This window comes from Lynx canadensis, chromosome F1 (assembly GCF_007474595.2).
Source record: "Lynx canadensis isolate LIC74 chromosome F1, mLynCan4.pri.v2, whole genome shotgun sequence".
In the NCBI taxonomy this organism is placed as follows: Eukaryota; Metazoa; Chordata; class Mammalia; order Carnivora; family Felidae; genus Lynx; species Lynx canadensis.
In genome coordinates, this window is record NC_044319.2 from 9,864,367 (window position 1) to 9,886,217 (window position 21,851).

The 21,851-nt window shown below is 45.6% G+C and overlaps 1 long non-coding RNA gene across 3 annotated transcripts in view; it reads right to left on the minus strand.

The window, feature by feature from the left end:
* Nucleotides 1–9,314: 9,314 nt before the first annotated feature.
* The window catches only part of LOC115505404, a 32,851-nt gene continuing 20,314 nt past the window's right edge, over nt 9,315–21,851 (minus strand). Inside the window, exons 3-5 of one of the 3 annotated variants that reach the window (XR_003966014.1) lie at nt 10,688–10,749; nt 10,506–10,571; nt 9,315–9,348 (exon numbers count right to left, since the gene is read on the minus strand). This is a non-coding gene — a long non-coding RNA (uncharacterized LOC115505404). Of the gene's footprint in view, nt 9,349–10,433; nt 10,750–21,851 lie in introns of those variants that run through there. The other 2 variants (XR_003966013.1, XR_003966012.1) reach the window with 2 other exon arrangements.

A 21,851-nucleotide genomic window follows, 5' to 3' on the forward strand; every position in this document is an offset into this window, starting at 1 on the left:
GCTGGGCCAGGCGGACCTGGGAGACTGAGAACATGGCAAGAAGCCGCGCGGCTTAGCACAGGGATCAAGACACACGTTGCCACCACCCGCCAAGGGACAGGGATGTGGAAAGGATCGTCCTGAGGGCCAGAGCCTAAAAGAGAGGTACCAGGCAGCAGGGCCCCAGAGGTGCGATAGAGGGGAGGAGGAGAGCCGTCGGCGTGCGGTCTGCATGCTATGCCACCTGACACCGTTTTCTGTTGCCCGGCGTCCTCTTGACCTTTGCCGCTTCCCTCGTGTATTTGACAGTGTCGCTCACCTACTGGCGAGGTGAGCTCGTGATGGAACCGGAGCTTGCCAGAGACCTCGGCTTACGTCCGCGGGGAGGACTGAATGCAGGACGTGGTTCTGTGTGTGGTTCTGTAACGAGACCCAGGAAATGTCTCCTGTGGCAAGTCTCCCCTCTCCCGACAAAGCTGAGTTCTGGTTGTTCCTTTTCAGTGCTCTGGATCTCCATTAAAGTGGTATGTTGTCAAACATTTCCCCTTCCCTCTGGTCACTTTCAGCTCATTTGAACCCACCTTAAAAGACAGAGGCGGTTATCACGAGCCAGCCTCACCTCCTGCCATAAACACTGGGACTCCAGACATCACATTAAAACAGTAATCAAGTATTTCACCTATGATACAACGTAGTGGGAAGACATGAGGAGGACCCTTGAGAGTAACCGTGAATTAGACCGAGACTGGGTTTTATTGCGGTCAGAGATACAGGTGGAGAGGAACAGCAGGGAAACAAAAGCAAACCACGGGGCGGGGGGTGGGAAGGAAAGAAGCCCAAGGCAAGGAGATGGAGACAGGGTTTTATGAAATCTCGTTGTCACCCTTGCTTTTCATTCCTTGGAGGATGGTTGGACAATCAGTGGACCGTTCCCGCACTCTGGATGAGCTAGGTCGGTGAGAATTCTCTACCCTTTATTCCCGGAGGCACGTCTGCCTTCCCGGACACGGGTTGGGTTCCTGAATCCAGCAGACATGTTTTGAGCCTCTTATGACAAGCATTGGTGGGTTGGTTTCTACAGTGCCTTTCAACTTGCCGTACCTTGTAAGATTTGAAGATAGGCATGTGCCATGCAGGGCTCCAGGATGTCTGGACCAACGCAAAAATCCACTTCAGGAGATGCAGTTGGCAATAGGATGATTAATGAGAAGGAAGAGGGGTGGCAAGGAACCCACCAACGGGATGAATAGCAGGTGATCGCTAATCATGTGGCCAGTTTTGTTTTTAACTGAGATTCATGGGATGCGGAGATTATGTAACCTTACTGTGTGGATTACTACTCAAGCATCAAACATTTCAACGGGCACAAAGATAAAAACACTAAGGCAGAAGGGAGCAGACGTGAGCTCAAACTCAGAACTGCACGTAGTTGCCGTCGAAGCAATTGACTTAATTCGCTTGCCTTCCCTCTAATCCTTCAGGCTACAGTTCAGCGGCATCTGATGATGGGCCTTTTCTCTCTGACTGAGAGGAAGAAAGAGGCCTTGGGAAAAAAACACTGCTAAGTTTTTGTCCCATGTGGCCCTTTCCTTCTCCCTTTGCTCACTGAATTTCTGTGAGCCTTGGTCCCTGGTTTCCAGAGCCTGATAGAACATTCTCATCATATGAAACGACATCATCTCCATATGCCCCCAGCAAGGCACCCCTGGAAGGCTCAGTTGGCTGAGCAGCCAACTCTTGGTTTTGGCTCAGGTCGTGATCTTATGGTTCGTAGGTTCAAGCCCCGACTCAGGCTCTCTCCCTCTCTCTCTCCTTATTCCCCACTCTCTCTCTCTCTCTCTCTCTCTCAAAATAAGTAAACTTTCAAAATGGCCCCCAGCAAGAAGACTAGTTGTGGCCCATTTTAGGGTATGCACATTTCACTCCTATGGGGAAGTTTCTGGCACAAGCACAATAAACTGGGACGTCAGTCTTCTGGAGGGAACAATGAGAATGTCCCTGAGACAACAGCTGTGTTTTCCTTTTCTGATCCTCTTACCTTGAATAATCTTGGTTGGTTGTTTGTGGTTGGGTTTTTTTTTTTTTTTTTGGATTTTTGTTTTTTACTTTTTTAAAAAAAGTTTATTTATTTTTGAGAGAGAGAAAGACAGAGTGTGAGCAGGAGAGGGCAGAGAGAGAGGGGGAGACACAGAATCCGAAGCAAGCTCCAGGCTCTGAGCCATCAGCACAGAGCCCGACGCGGGGCCCGAACCCACCAACCGTGAGATCATGACCTGAGCTGAAGACGGACGCTTAACCGACTGAGCCACCCAGGCGCCCCTTACCTTGAGTAATCTTGTGATTTGAGGATAAACACTTAGAAAGCCAAGGTCAAGGATGAAGAGACCAAATGAACTGACAGGCCAGCTGAGCAGCTGCCCCCGGCACCCACCCATCCATAGGAGCGAATTAACTCAGGCCTTCACACACGTCTCTCTCTTTTTTAACACAAATGAAAAATATAAATAAGGTGATCTCAATCACCTCAAGGTAGACAATTGTTTTAAAAACATACCTAGGGGCCCCTGGGTGGCGCAGTCGGTTGGGCGTCCGACTTCAGCCAGGTCACGATCTCGCGGTCCGTGAGTTCGAGCCCCGCGTCGGGCTCTGGGCTGATGGCTCGGAGCCTGGAGCCTGTTTCCGATTCTGTGTCTCCCTCTCTCTCTGCCCCTCCCCCGTTCATGCTCTGTCTCTCTCTGTCCCAAAAATAAATAAACGTTGAAAAAAAAAATTAAAAAAAAACATACCTAGTCACTCCCAACTCATACGCCCCTGAATGGATGTTGAACAAACATGGAAAACTCTTGGTTTCAAGAGTCACCCCCAGTCTTTCCCCAGCCTTGAGTGTGAGCCTCGGGGGACACAGACCACCTTGGCCTGCTTTTAGCTGCACTCATAGGCTAGAGGGCAACACTGGCCCCTCTGTGGAGGCGCTCAGCTCACTAGAGGATGAAACCAGAGAGGGGTGAGGTCAAGACCTGGAGAAAAGCCTTTGCTCGCTGTGTCTCCAAGGAGAGCTCCTTTAGAATCCTGTAGTCAGAGAGGTGTCTGAGAATTTAGGATTCCGAATTTAGCTGAGTCCTGGAGTCCAGACTTTATTTGGGGAAATGACACCAATAGAAATTTTATGTGATCTTTGATGAGCTTGAAGGAATTAGCTGGGATTTAGAGGGTTAGGATTACAACGGTGACGTCTGCTTTAGACCGAACCCAGAATGATAGGTGGCACTCCAGCCGTCCAGTCTCTGAATGACATTAAAAGGTATGTGTTGCCCGTCAAGGTCCCAGTAGATGGCACGCCCCCATTGGAAACTGATGAGAGTTTAATGCAGGAACTATGCACAGAGGCATGGGCAGGGGTAAGGGGACAGGAAGGAATAGCAAAGCATCCAGGTACTAGCACTACCTGAGAAATGGATACCACCCTAGGGCTGAAGGGACCATGTGTAGGGGCCGTTCGCAGAGCCCGAAGACCCACAACCACGGGAGAAGGGCCACCCGACATCCTGGCAGAGGCGGAGAGGGCACGAATACCCCGACCTCTCTCTCTTCCTAGCATGTAGTGTCATGCCCGTAACTTTCACTGGCCAAACCTGCCTGGAATCCAGCCAGAAGGGGAGCCCAGTGTTGGAGAAGAACAAAAAAAATGAATCTGAAGGGGCGAACAGAGGATAACCAGCACAGAGATGCATAGATTTCAGTGGAAAGGCCGTGTCTTTGGAGCCTCCCCAATGATGTTGTTTTAAAGGACTGAGAACACTATGCCCTGATCGCAGGATCGATCTACTCTGAAGAATTAATTAACGATTGGGACAGCGTTTTAGCTACACAAACCCAACCAAAAGCCAGTGATTTTGTCTTACGGGAAAGAAAAGAGAAGACAAATCTGAACCGACGTCCTCTGTGGAGTCCTGAGTTGGGTAGAGATCACTAGGAGAAAACTCCCACAATCACGGGAGAATAGTATGCAGAAGGGGACCCCGCAAGAGTGGATATACTGCCCAGAATCCTGGGGTGGGGGGGTGAGAGAGAACAGATTTTTTTTTTTTTTTTTTTGCCTCAAAGGCGAGGCCTCAGAGGGGAAATGAACATATGGAGGCTGTGAAGAAACAACGTGTATCAGAAGCCTGCCGAAGGAAACAGAAAGCCCAGATGAAGGTAATTCAAAAAGGGAGGTCCATTTACAAAGCGGTGAGCAGAGCGTAGAGGGGTAGCGTGCGCCCCAGGCGTCACATCTCTAGGCTGAAGAGGCAAGAGGCTGAGCCTGAGCTGTCACTGGAGGGCCGGCTGTGCGGAGGGGGCTGTCTTACAAGAGCTGATACCTTTGGTCTTGGGACCCAGCCTGGCAGGGCCCCACAGGGAAGGAGCCAGAGGTGTTCAGCCTCCAGTCTCCCGCCGGTCCCCCCACAAACCAAAAGCCAGAGGCAAGAGAGTCGGTGCGTATAGGGCATCCGATCAGCCTCGGGGGCACAGAGGAGGGTGAGGAGGGGGGGGTGGGGAAGATTCCAACAGCGGTGCTGCTGGGCCAGTGCACCAGCTGCCCTGTGACACAGTGGTGACGCTGGATCATGAAGGCTCTGCTGTGGGTGTTAGGAATGTTACAGAAGGGGGATGTGAATTTCTCTGGCCTCTCTGAAACGTTCACCCCTGGGGTGGCGTGGGAGAATTGGTCGCCAATGACAAATGAGTCCAGGCTCAGCAGTGTGCCGGGTCTATCAGGAGAGCATCCCCTAAAGCTTGAAACCTCACAGGTTTGACACCTGTGACACCTGGTCTGACACCTGCCTGTCTGCCTCTACCCGGGCCAAGTAACCCCACCCACCACATTTGCCCTCTTCTTTCTGTTACCGTCTCCACTCCCCAAACCAGGCCTCCTTTATCCACCACCTAGCTTTGGCAACTGCCAAAGGTCCTAACCAGGTCCAGACTCCTCTCTTTTCTGTCTAGCCTAGAACCAAACTAATCTTCCCAGGGCCCATAATTCTGGTTCTTTGTATTCCTCTGCTTAAAAACGACAGTGCTCCCTACGGCCTGTGTGACGAAACTTAAATTTCTTCCCTTGGCCATCACGGGCCACCTCACCCTCCATTTCCAGGCCTATTAGGATTATTGTGAGGTTATAATTAAATCAGATACTATTTGAACATACCTAGACAGGCGATGGCATGCTGTAGAATTTAGCAAGTTGTACGCTGTTGTGTGTAATTCTATAACGATAATGTGACCACTGTTAGAATTATTATAGACACGACGTGGTAAAGTGGGTTAAGAACACAGCTTTGGAATCTAATGGGAAAACAGCTGATACTTTACTAAGTGTTTACGGTGCTCCGGGCATGCTAAAAGCTTTAGCATGGATTATCTGCTCCTTCTCTTCAAAATCGCACCCTTTACTTTTTTACTTCCCCTCGTTGAAGTACATGATGGACTGAACACAATGAGAGGCACTGGCGATTCAGGAGCTATCAAGACACGGGTGAACTTGCCCTCAAGGGGCTAATCATCTTCTTAAGGGAGCCAGGCAGTGAACAAGGAATTTTGAAGATTTAGATTATTACTTGTTTATTTATTATCTGCCCGCCTATTTATCTGTCTCCCTGCTAAAATGCACGCCCCGGGGCACCTGGCTGGCTCAGTTGGAGGAGGACGGGACTCTTGCTCTCAGGGTCACGAGTTCAAGCCCCACATTGGGCGTAGAGCTCACAAAAAAATGAAACAAAACAAAATAAAGTAAAATGGGATCATGCAAGCCCCATGGGGGTACCTGGAGTTCGCCATTGTGTCCCCAGCACCCAGAAGTCAAGCCTAGGCTAAAAGGTGCTCTTAACAAACATGTGTTTTGGCTAAAGACAATAGTGCTCTGAGAGAAGTAAGCCGGTAACACAGTGGAAACAACGGTGGGTGGGGAGTGGGGTGGCCATAGAGTGATCAGAGGGACAGTTTTTCTAGTGATGAGAAGGAGCCAGTCAGGTAAGGACCCCAAGGAAAGACAGCCTCCACAGAGAACCTGATGGGGACACTGGGGTCCGGAGGGGTGAAACCATAAGTGACCCGAGGTCATATGGCAACTCCATGTCAAAGCCAAAATGCCAATGGAGACCGATTTCAGAGCCTACACACCTTACAGAGCAGGGGGCTTCCGTCAAGGGCTTAGGACAATGCCTGGTACATCATAAATGCTCAATAAGCATCTTTTACACCCACTACTGGATCGCCAGTTTTTAAATCAGTCTTGTTTTAAAAGCATGGCATTATTGATCGGCCTAGTTAATTAGTGATTCAGCGTGGGTCATTTTTAGTACCCAAAGAAGTCAGGTTGTTTCCGTCGAGTTTCAGAGCGATCTTTTTCCTTTTTTCTCCCCGTGACGAGTGAGCAAGACCGTGAGGGTGTGATGGGACAGTGATGGGGTATGTGCCGGGATACTCAAGATCCGAGGGAATTCTGGACGTCTACGGGAGGCACAGCAGTTCAGGCACCCGCTTGGGAGAGCAGCCCCCATTTCGCTGACACTGACGGCCGGACCAGAGCTGCTGAAAGCATTTCTCTCCGAGTCATGGTGACACCGCAGGTGCTTCAGGAGAGGCCAGTCTTGACTAAAGTCCACGCTCTCCAAGGGGGAGCTGAGGCTGACGCGGAGGGAAGGGAGGGGAAAGGAAAGCCACTCCAAAAGCTGGTACAGTTATGACTGGTCCCGGCCCTGCTCTGCGCCAGCGATAGCCGGCCTGCTCTGACCTCATTCACGTGAAGCCGCTAAGAGCGGTTTGGGGAGAAGCAGGTATCCCTCAAAGGAACAGAGAGCAAGAAAGGCCCCCGCAGCCGGCAAAAGGACAGACAGCAGGCATGACTCCCTGCCCTTTGCAGGACCCCGAGAAGACGTGGCTGAAATGGATTGTTGCCTTATTAAAGTTGCTGGAACGAGACGACAAGGCAAACGCACCCTCAGACAGGAAGACAATTCAGTAGCTTCCCGCTCCTGGCCCTGCTGGCCCCAAAGAGCGGCCTAGAAAGAGAGGCAGGCAGCTGACCACCTCTCGGCCAAGTCCCACTTAGTCCTGCTGACCAATCCAACTCTGTAAAACCACCGGGTGGTTTTTGTTAAAAAAAAACTTTTTTTAACCTTTATTTCTTTTTGAAAGAGAGACAGAGACAGCACATGAGTGGGGAAGGGGCAGAGAGCGAGGGAGACACAGAATCAGAAGCAGGCTCCAGGCCGTGAGCTGTCAGCACAGAGCTCGACGCGGGGTTCGAACTCATGAACCGCGAGATCGTGGCCGGAGCCGAAGTCGGACGTTCAACCGACTGAGCCACCCAGGGGCCCCTGTAAAGCCACTGTTTCCATCCCCATTTCACAGGGGTGAAAAGTCAGACTCAAAGGGCTTAAGCGATGTGCCCAGGATCGCAATGTAAGCACGAACATTTGAACGAACATTTGAACCTCGGTACGTCTAATTTTAAATCCACTATTTCTAGCATGCCATTCTGCCTTTAAGAAAGATCTATGCCCAGGGAGGATTGAAACCAGAATTGCCGAGAAGTCCGAAATCCGACTGCAGGGCAGGATCCAGAAGACGCAGTCCCTGAACAAAGCCGGTGCTCTAGTTGGCCTCCCTCCGTCGTCTGTGTTAGCCGTCTCACTAATAAACAGCCCAGCGCAAAAGAGTGTCGGGAAGATGACAAGCCCAGAGCCCCCAGGGACTGCTCTTAAATAGGAGCTTTACCTACAGGACGGCTGTTCAAAGAGGTTCAGTGTTCAGCACGCTCTCTCCTCCCTCCTCCTGGGAGAGAAGCTTTCATTCCAGGGAGTCACAATATTTGTGCGTATTTCAGACAGTTTTCTCTTTTTAAAGCTGTTCGGCACAGGTAGTTATGTAGCTCTTGATTTATTACAAAGGCTGCTGGGGGAGATGACAGAGAGCTGGAGGGTGTGTGTGTGTGTGTGTGTTGTGTGCGCGCGCGCGCGTGTGCGTGTGTGTGTGTGTGTGTGTGTGAGAGAGAGAGAGAGAGGCAGAGACAGAGATGGAAACAGAGACACAGAAAGAGCAAATCACTCATCTTCACAGTCTTTCAAACAGAAGGAAAATGCGCCCTGCCCGATAGTAGTGGGGTCAGGGGGCATGAGGACTTCACATACAGCCAACATTTAGACAAATGGGTCTAATCCTAGACCCATTCCATTGACCTGGTTTATAATATATTAATCAACAACAGTTGGGACCCGCCAGAAAAGCTCTCCTTCGCTGGTTTCATCCATTCTTTCCTTCTTTCATTCAAGCAGCATTTAAGGAGTACTTTCTAGGGAAAAAGAATTGTTCTGGGCGCTGCAAATGCAAAGAAGAATGAAACACAGCGTCTTCCTCTGAAGAGTGCGGATGCTCTGGTGGGTTCTCTGACAAAGAATGGCACTTGGGAGCCCAGAGGCAATCTCGGCTTGAAATCCCAGCATTAGACTCATTCCTTTGAATTAAGGCCCAGCTGTACTTACAGTGTCTGTGAATTAGGGGTGACTCAGCGGCATGGATAAGCTGGGGTCCCTGTGAAAGGAGACAGATCCTGAGAAAGTAAGGTTTGATGAGGAATATCGAAAGCTCTGGGAGCCTGTAAGTTGTGACAGAGGAATAACAAGGGGAACATGGGGCCATTTGCAAATCAAGAAAGATCCCTTCCCTCCTTTCTCCTCTATCATTTTAAGTCTCTTAAGATGTACGTCTCAGTGCATGCAGTGGGTCGCAAGACCGCATAGCTCGCTTCCAACATCCTGGCCCTCCACTCCAAATTTTCTTTTCTTCTTAATTTTTTAAACATTTATTTATTTTTATGTATTTACTTTTATTTTTAAATACAATTTATCGTCAACTTGGCTTACATACAACACCCAGCGCTCATCCCAACAAGTGCCCTCCTCAATGCCCATCACCCATTTTTCCCCACCCCCCCCTCACATCCACCCTCAGTTTGTTCTCTGGATTTTAGAGTCTCTTGTGGTTTGCCTTCCTCCCTCTTTGTTTGTAACTATTTTTTTCCCCTTCCCTTCCCCTGTGGACTTCTGTTAAGTTTCTCAAGATCCACATATGAGTGAAAACATATGATATCTGTCCTTCTCTGACTTATTTCACTTAGGATAATACCTTCCAGTTCCGTCCACGTTGCTGCAAATGGCAGGATTTCATTCTTTCTCATTGCCAAGTAGTATTCCATTGTATATATAAACCACATCTTCATTATCCATTCGTCAGTTGATGGACGTTTAGGGTCTTTCTATAATTTGGCTATTGTTGAAAGCGCTGCTATAAACATTGGGGTACTTTAGGCAGAGAGAGACAGAGCACGAGCTGGGAAGGGGCAGAGAGAGAGAGGGAGACACAGGATCCGAAACAGGCTCCAGGCTCCGAGCTGTCAGCACAGAGCCCGACGCAGGGCTCAAACTCACAGACCACGAGATCATGACCTGAGCCGAAGTTGGAAGCTCGACGACTGAGCCACCCAGGTGCCCCTAAATTTTCTTTTCTTTTTAAAGTCTGTGTGTCAGCATTTCAGCCAAGCCAATCAAAGCTTTTAATTTCATTATGACAGTTGTGGAGTTTTAGGCGATAATGTTTACTTGATACAAAAATATCATGTCTGCTATGATTGTATACTGGATGGTTTTTAAAAATTGCATTTACGGGGGCGCCTGGGTGGCTCAGTCGGTTAAGCGTCCGACTTCAGCCAGGTCACGATCTCGCCGTCCGTGAGTTTGAGCCCCGCGTCGGGCTCTGGGCTGATGGCTCAGAGCCTGGAGCCTGCTTCCGATTCTGTGTCCCCCTCTCTCTCTGCCCCTCCCCTGTTCATGCTCTGTCTCTCTCTGTCTCAAAAATAAATAAATGTAAAAAAAAAATTAAAAAAAAATTGCATTTACGATCATAAAATATTTTCACCACCACCACGCTAGTGAACAAGATCAACTAGGCCCTCTAAACTCTGGCCTTGCAGGCCTGACCCTCAATGAAGTCTCAGTGGTAGGACTGAGTTCTGTTCAGATGAATGCTACATGCCTGTGCATGGACAGCCATCAGCCCTCCACGACACCTTCAATGTCTCCACCGGCCTGGCCAAGCCGAGAGTACTTACTACAGAAGGCAAGTGAGCAGAACAATTTAATTGCATGGACAACCTTCAAAATTTCCTTTCCTTCCCTTTAGCCGATAAAATGTCATTTCATTAACTTGTGCATCTCTCTATGTAAGATGCCTATCATGCTGTGTTTATTTCATTATGATAAAGCTAAGAAATGATCAAGAAAATTATAGGATACAATGGCGTCAGACATTATTCTTCCATCTTTTCTGTTGTTAAATAAAATTATGTTTCTTCAAGTCTGAAGCTTTAAGTCAACTTTCAGCTGCACGGTTGTAGCCCACGCTACCCCCCCCCCCGCCTCCGATTTCTCCACAAAATCTCTCAACTTGGCTTTCAGAACCTGTATTCCACCCAAGTTTCCAGGACTCACCAAGACCTTACGGTAAGCCACGGTTGGCGCATCCCAGATTTTGTGACTCTACGTCATCTAGGTGACCTAACAACATCCAAAAGAAGGCATTTAATCACCATTTTGCACTGGAAAAATAGGTTCAGGAGTTAAAGAAATTACTCAAGGGCAATCGACTGGGAAAGACAGAGAAGGGAACCCACCTTGTAACTTTGAGCCTGGATCCCACGATTTCCTCACTGGGCCACTTTAATTGATTTTCGTTCTAGATCCAAAGCAATATGTGACGGCATTTTGATTATTTTAAAAATAATTAGTTAATAATTCAAATGTGACTACTACATAGTAGATTTTTTTTTTAGTGTTATGGATCAGCAAGATGATTTTTCACATTTTTTTTTTTTTTTTTTTACTTCAATGCCCATCCTCTAGCCATTAGGAACTTCCTAGAAATTTATCAATTTCCTTAAGGTGATTTTTAAAACTTTCTCTTTAAATGAAATCCTGGTTTTTCTCAAGAATATTCTAGACAACACTCCCTCCCACCAAGCCTTTTCTGGAACAGTGATATCTTTTTGCCACACTTTGAGTGTGGAAGAGTTCAACTCAACATTGATTGGTTTAACCCCATGATTAGTTTTAAACGAAAGCACTCTGTTATTTTCTCCGGTAAGGAACTGGATGACTAGGCACCCATTTGGGTTTGTTTGCGTGTCTGTCAAAGTCTGTCTTGCTTCTCTGTGTGATCCTGTGCACTGGTCCCTTAATGTTACTAATAATGTTCGGCGCCACCGTGGGTGAAATGTCCACAGGCACTATGCCAGATCTTTTCATGCATTCTCTTGTTTCATACTCACAACAATCCTACAAGATAGGCATTTCTATGCCCATCTTACAGTTAAGAAAACAGACTCAGAGAAGTTTGGTTACTCGCACAAGGTCACACACCTAGACTGGCAGGACTGACCTGAAAACACATTTCTGCTTGACTCTGGAGCCGACACCCTCTCTCACACCCTACTTGGCCTCCCAACTGCAAAATGCTCTTACAGGTATGGCTTGGGATTTTGAAAGTCTTGGGAGTTTGAATCTTCTCATGCTCCTAATTCATTTTACCATTCCCCGACCCCTCAATCAAGGACGAATATCATAAATCAACCCTGAGCACATAGTTTTTAATTGGTCTCTAATACTGATATTTCCCCAACTGGACGTCCTGATCATGTCTGGGATCATCTCCGATGTTTGCTTCTTTTTCCTTTGGGAAGGGATATGTGATCTGAGAGCATCTGCTATTTTCTGGAACAACTTTCTCATTTGGCTTTCAGCTTTGCTGTAGGTATCAGACGTGCTTTGTCAGATTCGTTGGTGCACGCCACAAACATCATTAATACCTGTTGCTTGAGAATGTTTGTGTAAAGTGAGACTGGCCTCTGTTGCTAATGCCACTATCCGCTTACTTAATTACATTGCTACTGCTCGATGTTCTAGGTATTTGGAAGGAGAGAAGGCAAATTCGCCCCAGAGCCAGTAAAAGAGATCTGTGCCTGTTGCGGACAGTGATTCCATCACGGAATTACAGAAGCTTCAGACAAAGGCTTGGTGAGATTAGTAACTTCTGCAGACTTCTGCTGTCATTGGGAGTACAGCTGCTGTTTAAAGGTGGGGGTTGTGGCTCTGGTCTGACAGAAACATCGAGGCTAAGAAACGCATCCATGCCAAAGCAGTTTCCTATAAGAATACAATTTCCAGACGAGACAAACCCAATGCCCATTGACGAATTAGAGAATCAATTTGAGAATACTTAAAAAGTAGATAATGAAATGTGAACTTGGATGGTGTGAATCATTACACTTTTCCCAATAACATTCTGGAGGGTTTTTTTCTTCCATTACCAAAAATAATAATCATAATAAAATAAAAAGGAAAATTTCACTGAAGCAAATTTGGAACACACATGCACACAAACACAAAAAGGAAAGAAAAGCTACCTGTAATCATAGTTCACTGTTGATATTTTTTATGTGTATATATAAATACATTTTATATATTTGAGGTCATATTATATACATTTTTAAACTTAATCTCCACTTGATATTTTCCCACTGAAGATATTTCCCTACCACGCAATTTTTTTTTAACATTTATTTATTTTTGAGACGGAGGGAGACAGAGCATGAACGGGGGAGGGGCAGAGAGAGAGGGAGACACAGAATCGGAAGCAGGCTCCAGGCTCTGAGCCATCAGCCCAGAGCCCGATGTGGGGCTCGAACCCACGGACCTCGAGATCGTGACCTGAGCTGAAGTCGGACGCTTAACCGACTGAGCCACCCAGGTGCCCCCCCACCACGCAATTTTTAACAACTTCATAGTATTCTATCTTGGGGCTGCCTCATTCATTTTACAATTATGTTTTCTAGTTTTCCCTGTTGCAGTCAACGAGATGAATCACCTTTACACACATGGCTGTCCAGCTATTTCTTCAAAATAAACTCCTGTAAGTTCTTACCTCAGTGCCTACGTACTTAGAATCCGAAAACAAACCCTCTTTGTAACATACGGTCAACTCCCTTCTATGAAGTTTGTATGAATTCAGTATCAGCAGAAGTACGAGTTCTCCACACTGCCACCTGGGCTGGATATTAGCAAACACACTTATCTTTGCGAAAATAGTGTGATGCTAACGATGGCTGAGGTTATCGAATGCTTGCTATGTGCTAAGCACTGTGCCAGTGCTTTCCCAGAGCTGGTGGGAGTCTGTCATTTTTTAGGTCCTCCCTCAGGCCAAGTGAAACTACCCTTCTAGTCCCAGCCCACTGTTTAGCTCTCAAAGAGACTGGGAACCAAAACCGCACTATTCCCAGTCCCCTCTTTCATCTGATGCTCAAGTGTCAGCCACCCTGGCCCCACCTTCTCTACACCATCGTTCCCAGGATGCCCTGTACCTCCTGGCCCATGCCCGCTCACCCACTACTCCCCACCTCCAAACCCTCCTGCAAAGGCTGCCTTACACCTGGTACTCCCTGAGGACCCACGTCCTTCTCCGATTGCCCTCATCCTCTCCTAGCCTTAAAAGAAATCTGGCGTTTCATTCAGGACCCAGCTTCAGCTGCAGCCTTCCCAGGCAATGACTATACCTTTACTCATCACACACCTCAGGGCCGCCTGTCCTGTTTGCTAGAAGAAACAGGTGAAGGTGGTTGCCCACAGAAGGCAGAAGGCAGCAGGGAAGAGAGTTGATGTGGGTGTCTCCTGATTTTTGTTATTAACTTTGTAATTGTATTTAACTTTAGAAACGATGTACATGTAAAGCAACACATATGTATTACTTTGATAAAAATCACAAATAAATTTTAAAGAAAAGTATAGAAAGTATCAGCAGCTTGCCCCAAATCACATAATAAAATGCCATCTCATTGTTTCATACTTTTTAAAATATTACTGCTGAATCTGGCTTTTTCCCATATGTTTACTGACTGTTGGTATTTCATAATTTATAAGTTGCACCCTTTGCAGTTGCTATGCCCTTTTCACTTTGGGGTATTTATCTTTTGACTAATTTATATAGAGTCTGTAGCTATAATGCACTTGGACTTTGTCACATATCTTGCAAATAAATTATTTCCTCAGTTTATTTGCTTGTAGTTTTATTAATGCTAATTTTTCAGATATACAGAAATTTTGTTTTGAGATCAGTCAAAAAAATTTCTGTCTTTTTCCTTATGGTTTTTCCTATTCAGTAATTCACACAAATAGAAGGCTTATGTATATAATTAGCTATTTATATATACAGTTGTTCATATTCTTCCCTTGCAATCCTTTATATATATATATTTTTAAATGTTTTATTTATTTTTGAGACAGAGAGAGACAGAGCACGAGCAGGGGAGGGGCAGAGAGAGAGGGAGACACAGAATCCGAAGCAGGCTCCAGGCTCCGAGCCATCAGCACAGAGCCCGACGTGGGGCTTGAACCCACAAACTGTGAGATCATGACCTGAGCCGAAGTTGGACGCTTAACCAACTGAGCCACCCAGGCGCCCCAATCCTTTATATTTTTGTAAGGTTAGAAATGCCATCTCCTTCTTCATTCTTGCTTTTAGTAAGTTCTCTCTTCTCTTTCTTTCTTCTTGCTTAGTCCAGCTTAAGATTTGTTACTCCAGTCAACCTTTTCAAATAACCAAACTTTTATTGATTCTTTATTATTTTTCTATTCTATTTCAATTATTTCTGCTCCAATAATACTTTTTCTACTCGCTCTGGGTTTACTTTGCTCTTCTTTTTTTCTAGTTTCTTATGGTGGAAGACACGATTATTGCCTTGAAGTCATTCTTTTAAAAATATAGGTGTTAACAGTTATAAGTTTTCCTCTAAGCACTGCTTTAGCTGCATCCCATACATTTTGGTATGTTCCGCTTTCATTTTCATTCATCTCAAAGAATTTTCTAATTTCCCTTGTGATTTCGTCTTTGACCCATGGATTATTTACTTAGGAGTATGTTGTTTAATTTCTTCCTATGTTCATCTGTTACTGATGTCTAATTTTTTTTGAATGTTTATTTATGTATTTTGAGAGAGAGAGAGAGAGCGAGCACATGAGTGCATGAGCAAGGAGGGGGCAGATGGAGAGGGAGAGGGAGAATCTTAAGCAGGCTCCACACCCAGTGTGGAGACTGACTCCGGGCTCAGTCTCATGATCCTGAGGTCATGACCTGAGCTGAAATCAAGAGTTGAACGGTCAACTGACTGAGCCACCCAGGCACCCCATGGATGTCTAATTTAATTCCATTTAGTCAGAGAGCATACCTTATGTGATTTCGACCTTTTTAAATTTACTGAGTCTTGTTTTATGATGTACCATATGATCTAACTAGGTGAAATGCTGAGAAGAATGTGTATCCTGCTTTTGTTGGATATAGCGTTCTGTAGATGGCTGTTAGTTCTGTGGGCTTATAGTGTTGTTCAAGTTTTCTAGTTCTTTGCTGATCTTCCGTCTAGTTATTCTATACGGCATTTAAAGTGGTTCTTCCATGGCCTGTGGTTTACTATTTTTTACATCTTTTTGAGGAAATTGTAACTGCTTATACTTTTCTAGAAATTGTTTAATGCAAATTGTCAAATGTACTATATGAAGCATACTTATAAATCTTAAACATTCCTGCTGTATTTATGACTATAGTCTCCTTCTCATTCCTAATGTTTTATATTTATTTATTCATTTTTGTTTTAGATTAGATAGTAGATCATCTACTTTGTTGTGTTTTGTCAAAAGGAACTCTATTTTACTATTTGTTTCCTGATTATTAAATGTCTGCTTTTATCTTTGTTAATTCCTTATCACCACTTTCCTTGGGTTTGTTCTACTATTCTTTTGCTAACATCTTGAATAGAACACAGTGCATTCATTTTTTATTTACATGTATTTTTAAATCAATATATGGTGTATTTAATATAAATATATATTTAATATAAATATATAAATATATATTTATTATTATATAGTAAATATATGAGTATATTTAATATATAAATTAATATGTAATATATATTTAATATAAATATATATTTATATTAAATTTAAATAAATATATATTTATATTAAATTTCTTAAAGACCACAAAGTTGACTCTGAGTATAGCTTTGGCTAGTCTTCAAAAGTTTTGCTATTTGCTCTTTTTATTACCATGATTTTCTAAATATTTTGTGATTACAATTTTGATTGTTTTCTTTGATGCAGGAATTACTTAAGAGAGTCTTTAAGAATTTCCAGTTGTAAAAAAATAAAAATAAAATATAAAATAAAGATGTCCAGTTGTTTGGTGTTTGTATTTGTTAGGTTCTTGTGGCTGAGATATGTGAGCCAATTTTTGTCAGTATTCAATTTCTATAAGGTATAGAGTAGGAATTAATAAATTGGTCCAAATCTCACCTACTGCCAGTTTTTGCAAATAAAATATTATTGAAACATATCCGTACCCAGCCCATTTATTCATTGTCTATGGCTGCTTTCACACTACAACTGCAGAGCTGAGTAGTTTTGGGATAGACCGTTAAGGCCCACAAAGCCAAAAGGTTTGCTATTTGGCCCTTCACAGAAAAAAATTGCCAGTCATTCCCCAGGAATAAAGTCCATAGGGTATAAAAATGGACAAGACAGTCTTTAAATAGAGCATCGGTTTTTGTAAATAAATATAAATCACCACTCTACAATACCATTTAATTAGTTGACTACCTAACCTAATAAATTAATAAATAGATATGATAAATAATAAACAAACAGTGAAAGGATGTGCCATCACCAGAAGTGACCACATTTCTGCAAAAAATATTGGCAAGTGTCCCAATGCCAGTCAAGGTGATCCTAACTCAATACCAAAAGATAGCCAAAGAAAGCTCAAAATGGATCATGCACACCCTGGAGGTACACAAATAATATGAAAAGTCATTCTTTCCAACTTCCTGGAATAGAGATATTACAAGACGGTTATTGAGTTAGAAATATTAATGTAAACATAGCAACGTCAAGTAGTAAAATGCAGAATTTGTAACCATTTTTAGGATAAAACAAATTACTGAAGGACATTATCCTTGATTGCAGTAGGTTAATTAAATCACACTCTAGTCCCCAGAAGGATGCCTTTATTCACTCTGCCGTGGCAAGTTGCTGTAGAATTGCTGTAGAAGAATAAGATGTTCTTTGTAATAATTATCAGTGTGTGTTTATGTGGGTGTGCCAAGTTTCCAATTCACCTCGTTCAATACCTAAGGGGCTGGCCCAGAAAGCATTAAGCTTAAAGCATTCTGAAGTTGAAGCAGAAATTGGCAATGTGGACCGCAGCCAAAGAAAATTTGATGTAATTCTAAGTAACAACCGTTTGTCAAGGCAAAGCTCAGAGTACTGAAAAGGCAGGTAGAGCGCCCCCACAGGACAACCAGGAACGACAGGATCCCCATCCTGGGTGCAAACTTCTGGGACCAATAGCCTGGGCTTCTAGCTACCTCAACGGAATGAACAAAAGCTTTGAGCAGCTTCCCAATTTCCCTCTAAAGGACCTTAAGGAGTGTTCCTCCTGTCAGCATATCTCAGGAAGCCAGAATTCTCTAGCACCTTCTCCTCCCAGGACCCCCGCTATGTCCTCTTGGTCTCCCTTCCTTCCCTACTTTCTGGCCTCTGAGTTAATAAAAGGGCATAGGGGAAGAGTCCCTCTCTCTGAGGAAGAGTCCTAAGCCGCTGGTTATTTTCTCCCCTTTCCTAGAGTGAAACTATCGGTCAGAGAGGAAACTTCAGGCGCTTGATCGGTAATCAACATTCCATTCATAACCGATACGGGTGTCTCAGTGGATACACACGCAGCACCAGCGTAAGCCGACCAGTCCCGCTGCAGTGTGGTCTGCATGGGGGAAGAATGTTATGGACACTTAATCCGTGTTTATTCCATCCCGCCAAGAGGATATGGACACTGCAGTCCAGGAGCAAACACCCCTGAATACCCCTGGGTGTGGCTGGGGTGCTCGTCCATCTTTTCCATAGCCCAAATGAGATCTCACTCAAGAAAGAGTACCTAACTGGCTGATCTCTGATTCTACAGCTGCTTTGAAATAGTCTGATCCTGGGTGCCTGGGTGGCTCAGTCAGCTGAGCATCTGACTCTTGATTTCGGCTCAGGTCATGATCCCAGGGTCTTGGGATCAAGCCCTGCATCAGGTTCCATGCTGAGTGTGGAGCCTGTTTGGGATTTTCTCTCTTTCCCTCTTCCCTCTTCCCTGCTTGTGCTCTCTCTCTCTAAAATGATAATAATAATAATAATAATAATAAAATAGTCTGATCCTATTTCCCCAATAATGGCAGAGCTTGCTAGTTGTCTACCCAATATTCATTCTGTCCCTTTCTTCTTTTATAACATAATTAAGATGTTGGGAAGAGGGTGAGTGATGAAATTCCCAGATGAAAACTGAATTTCCAGCTCCTCTTAAAGAGAGTAGGTAATTCTGTGACTAAGTTCTGGCTTCTAATATGTTGGACCTTTGGGGAAAGCCCCTAAGAAAGGATTGTTTAATCTGTTGGGAGTCCCCATCGGCCGTCCCCTTCCTTCTCTTCCTGCTAGAACTGTGGATTCAGTGATTGGAGAAGGAGGCAGGAACATTGGGGACGCTACAGAGTCAGCACATCAGCCCTTAATTGCCAACATCTAACCTTCATTTCCAGGACAGACAAATAAACTTCTATCTTTTTAAAACCACCGTTATCCCAGAGCTCTGTTGCTAACAGCGAGACACAATTCCGAACACTCTGTATGCCAAGCAGAATGCCTAGGGCTTGCTGGTTGGATGCATCTCCCTTTGCAAAGGAAAAATGGGTAGTACAGATTTATACACCAGGATCCTGTAACTTGGTTAATAAGAAACAAGCTCCTGAAGACTCCTATACTCCCAGTGAACTACACATTTGAATTTCTGGGTCCTGCAATGTCAAGACTATGAGATAAGAAGAAGATTCTACTTAGGAAAGCAGTAAAGGAAACAGCGTCCTTTCATTGGGATGAGCTTTGAGTTAAGCAAAAGGGGTAGAGAGAAGGTTCTGCGGGAAGTTTGAAGATAAAACAGAATCAACTCAGAAAGGTAGGAGGGTTCTCGAGGACTACGGCAGGAGGCACACCAGCATTCGTGATGCAAATCCGAACTGCCACCCACCCATGGCACCGCTTCCATATTCACAGAGCCCTGGGAGCCCACAACTCACTCAGGGCCCTAAACATCAGGAGTCAGTAGTACAGACGTGCTGACCTTCCCAATGGGAAGCAAGTTTCCCTTCATGCCGCCCCATATCGACATTTGGTGGGCTTGCAGTAACTCTACGAGCCCATGCTGGCTAGTCATAGGGCTTGACTGCCGTCCGGTATGTAACCCACGCTCAGCAAATACTGGTTGATTAACGGAAAACAAAAAAACTACCAAAGTTAAAGGGGCTGGAATTTCCAAAGATGGGTGAGAAAGTTGAGGCGAATGGTATTTTAAAAGTAATGCGGGCAGGGCACCTGGGTGGCTCGGTCGGTCAAACATCCGACTTCGACCGGGTCATGATCTCACAGTTTGCGGGTTCGAGCCCCGTGTCGGGCTCTGTGCTGGCAGCTGGGAGCCTGGAACCTGCCGCAGATTCTGTGTCTCCCTCACTCTCTGCCCCTCCCCTGCTCGCACCCTCTCTCTCTCTTTCTCTCTCTCAGAAATAGATAAACATTAAAAAAAAATTTTTTTTTTAATTTTTTTTTTTCAACGTTTATTTATTTTTGGGACAGAGAGACAGAGCATGAACGGGGGAGGGGCAGAGTGAGAGGGAGACACAGAATCGGAAGCAGGCTCCAGGCTCCGAGCCATCAGCCCAGAGCCCCACGCGGGGCTCGAACTCACGGACGGCGAGATCGTGACCTGGCTGAAGTCGGACGCTCAACCGACTGCGCCACCCAGGCGCCCCTAAAAAAATTTTTTTTAAATAAAAAGATTTGTGTTGGCAGCTAATGAAAGGTAAGAGGAAAGTCCCATGTAAGAATACTCTGGCTCTAGCCCACAATATCATTACTTTCAAAGAACCAAGGTTGGTGATGGTGGGGGGTGCTGAAGGGGAAGAGAGAGGGCACTGATGACCCACTTCCGTGGGCAAGGCCTGCCCTGGTCACCATGATGATCGTTTCTCTTCTAGATGACCCCTCTCTGGGCCAGCTGCCCACTTCTCCCTCTGTCCTCCGGCCACCACCTCCTGGGCTCTCTGGGCTGGGCTGGTCCATTTATTTGTCCATTCAGAGCAGGGGAGGATCTGACCCGGATGCCTGTGTGTCCCTAACGTGGGAGAGTCAGGCCCCCGGCGACACAGGCAGTGACTACCTCTGAAGGCTCCTAGTCCAGATCAACCCCAGAGGACCCCACTCTTCCAAAGTGACGGTCGCTGGAGTGACTCTAGGTACTGAGCGCCACAGCACTCTGTGTACCAGCTCACTGAGTACTTGGACCTGCTCTGGGAAGTCCGTTCTGCACCTGCCCATTTTGCATTTGAGGCAACAAACTGAGGCAGGGTGAGTCATCCGTCTCAGATCACGGTTCCTAAGTGGCAGCCTGGGGATTCGCACCCCAGCGGTGTGACCACAGAGCCAGACTCCGGCCAGGACGCTATGTATTCGCCCACCGTTTTCTATGAAATACAGAAAAGGAAAGGGGAGAAAGTGAAAGTCACCTCTGATTCCACCAACAGAGATAACTATTGGTTTTACTTCCTACCTGCTATCCTTACTGCAAAACCCACCTTTATGTGGCAATAATGTCAGCTTTTTAGGCCCGTTCCTGTGGGAAATTGTCTCTCCTCTTCCCCGTCAGTGGCATTGAGACGACGAGCCTTTGACAAACCCCTGGTAAAGTCCGTGCCCCCCCACCCCTCCAGGTGACCCCTGCAGGACCCATAGCAGCTGGGTTTCTTGACCAGACCCAAGGCCTGACCACACCAGGGCCCTGTTTCCTCAGAGGCCAGCCCTCTCGGACGCAGCGCTCCCCTTTTAGAGGAGATCTTTCCTAATATCCCTTTTACTCTCTGCAGATGAAATTCTTAGACACTTTAACCTACCTACACATATGGTTTTTAAAAAATCAATACAACGTCCTGCCTGTAACATAAAGAAAAAAATAAAGGGAAAGTAGTCGGTAATAAAATAAAGCACACTCAAATATGTGACGTTGGCACACAACTACACCAGAAGACAGCAAAGAGCCAGATGCTGGCAGCTTGCACCTTTGCACAAATTCCTTGTGAGCGCAACAGCTACAAAGGCAAACTGGTATCGTGGCGGTTAAATTGGTGATTCAGTATCGCGAGAGGTATTACCGTCAGAAACACGCATTTCGTACATCGCGGACAACTCGCGGTGAAGTTCTAAACAAAACGCAACATCATCTTCCCTCGATTCACAGTTCTATTCTAGGTTCAGATAATCATCTGCAGGGATTTTCAACGACACAAATGTGTAGCGTGACTTCCCAGAGTCATGTGAGACCCAGAACAGCTGCCGTTATGGAGGATTTACCTGGTGCGCCTTCCGAAGTGCAGCATCTTTGGTCCCCTCCCTGAAATGTCAGTGGTGCCTCCAGTCATTGTGCCGAACAAAAATGCCCGCATAAGTTTCCCAAATACTCCCAGGGGCGTGACCTTCCTTGAGAACCAATGTCTGGGGAGACCCCAGGAACCATTTACAAGAAAATCGCATGCCCTAACTCTGCATATGGCGTGAATAATTCGGCAGCATAATGGAAGCTGAGACCAAAATACTGACAAACAGTATAGGCAAGTGTTAGTGACATGTTTCCCGAGAAATTAAAAATATGCTTGCCCT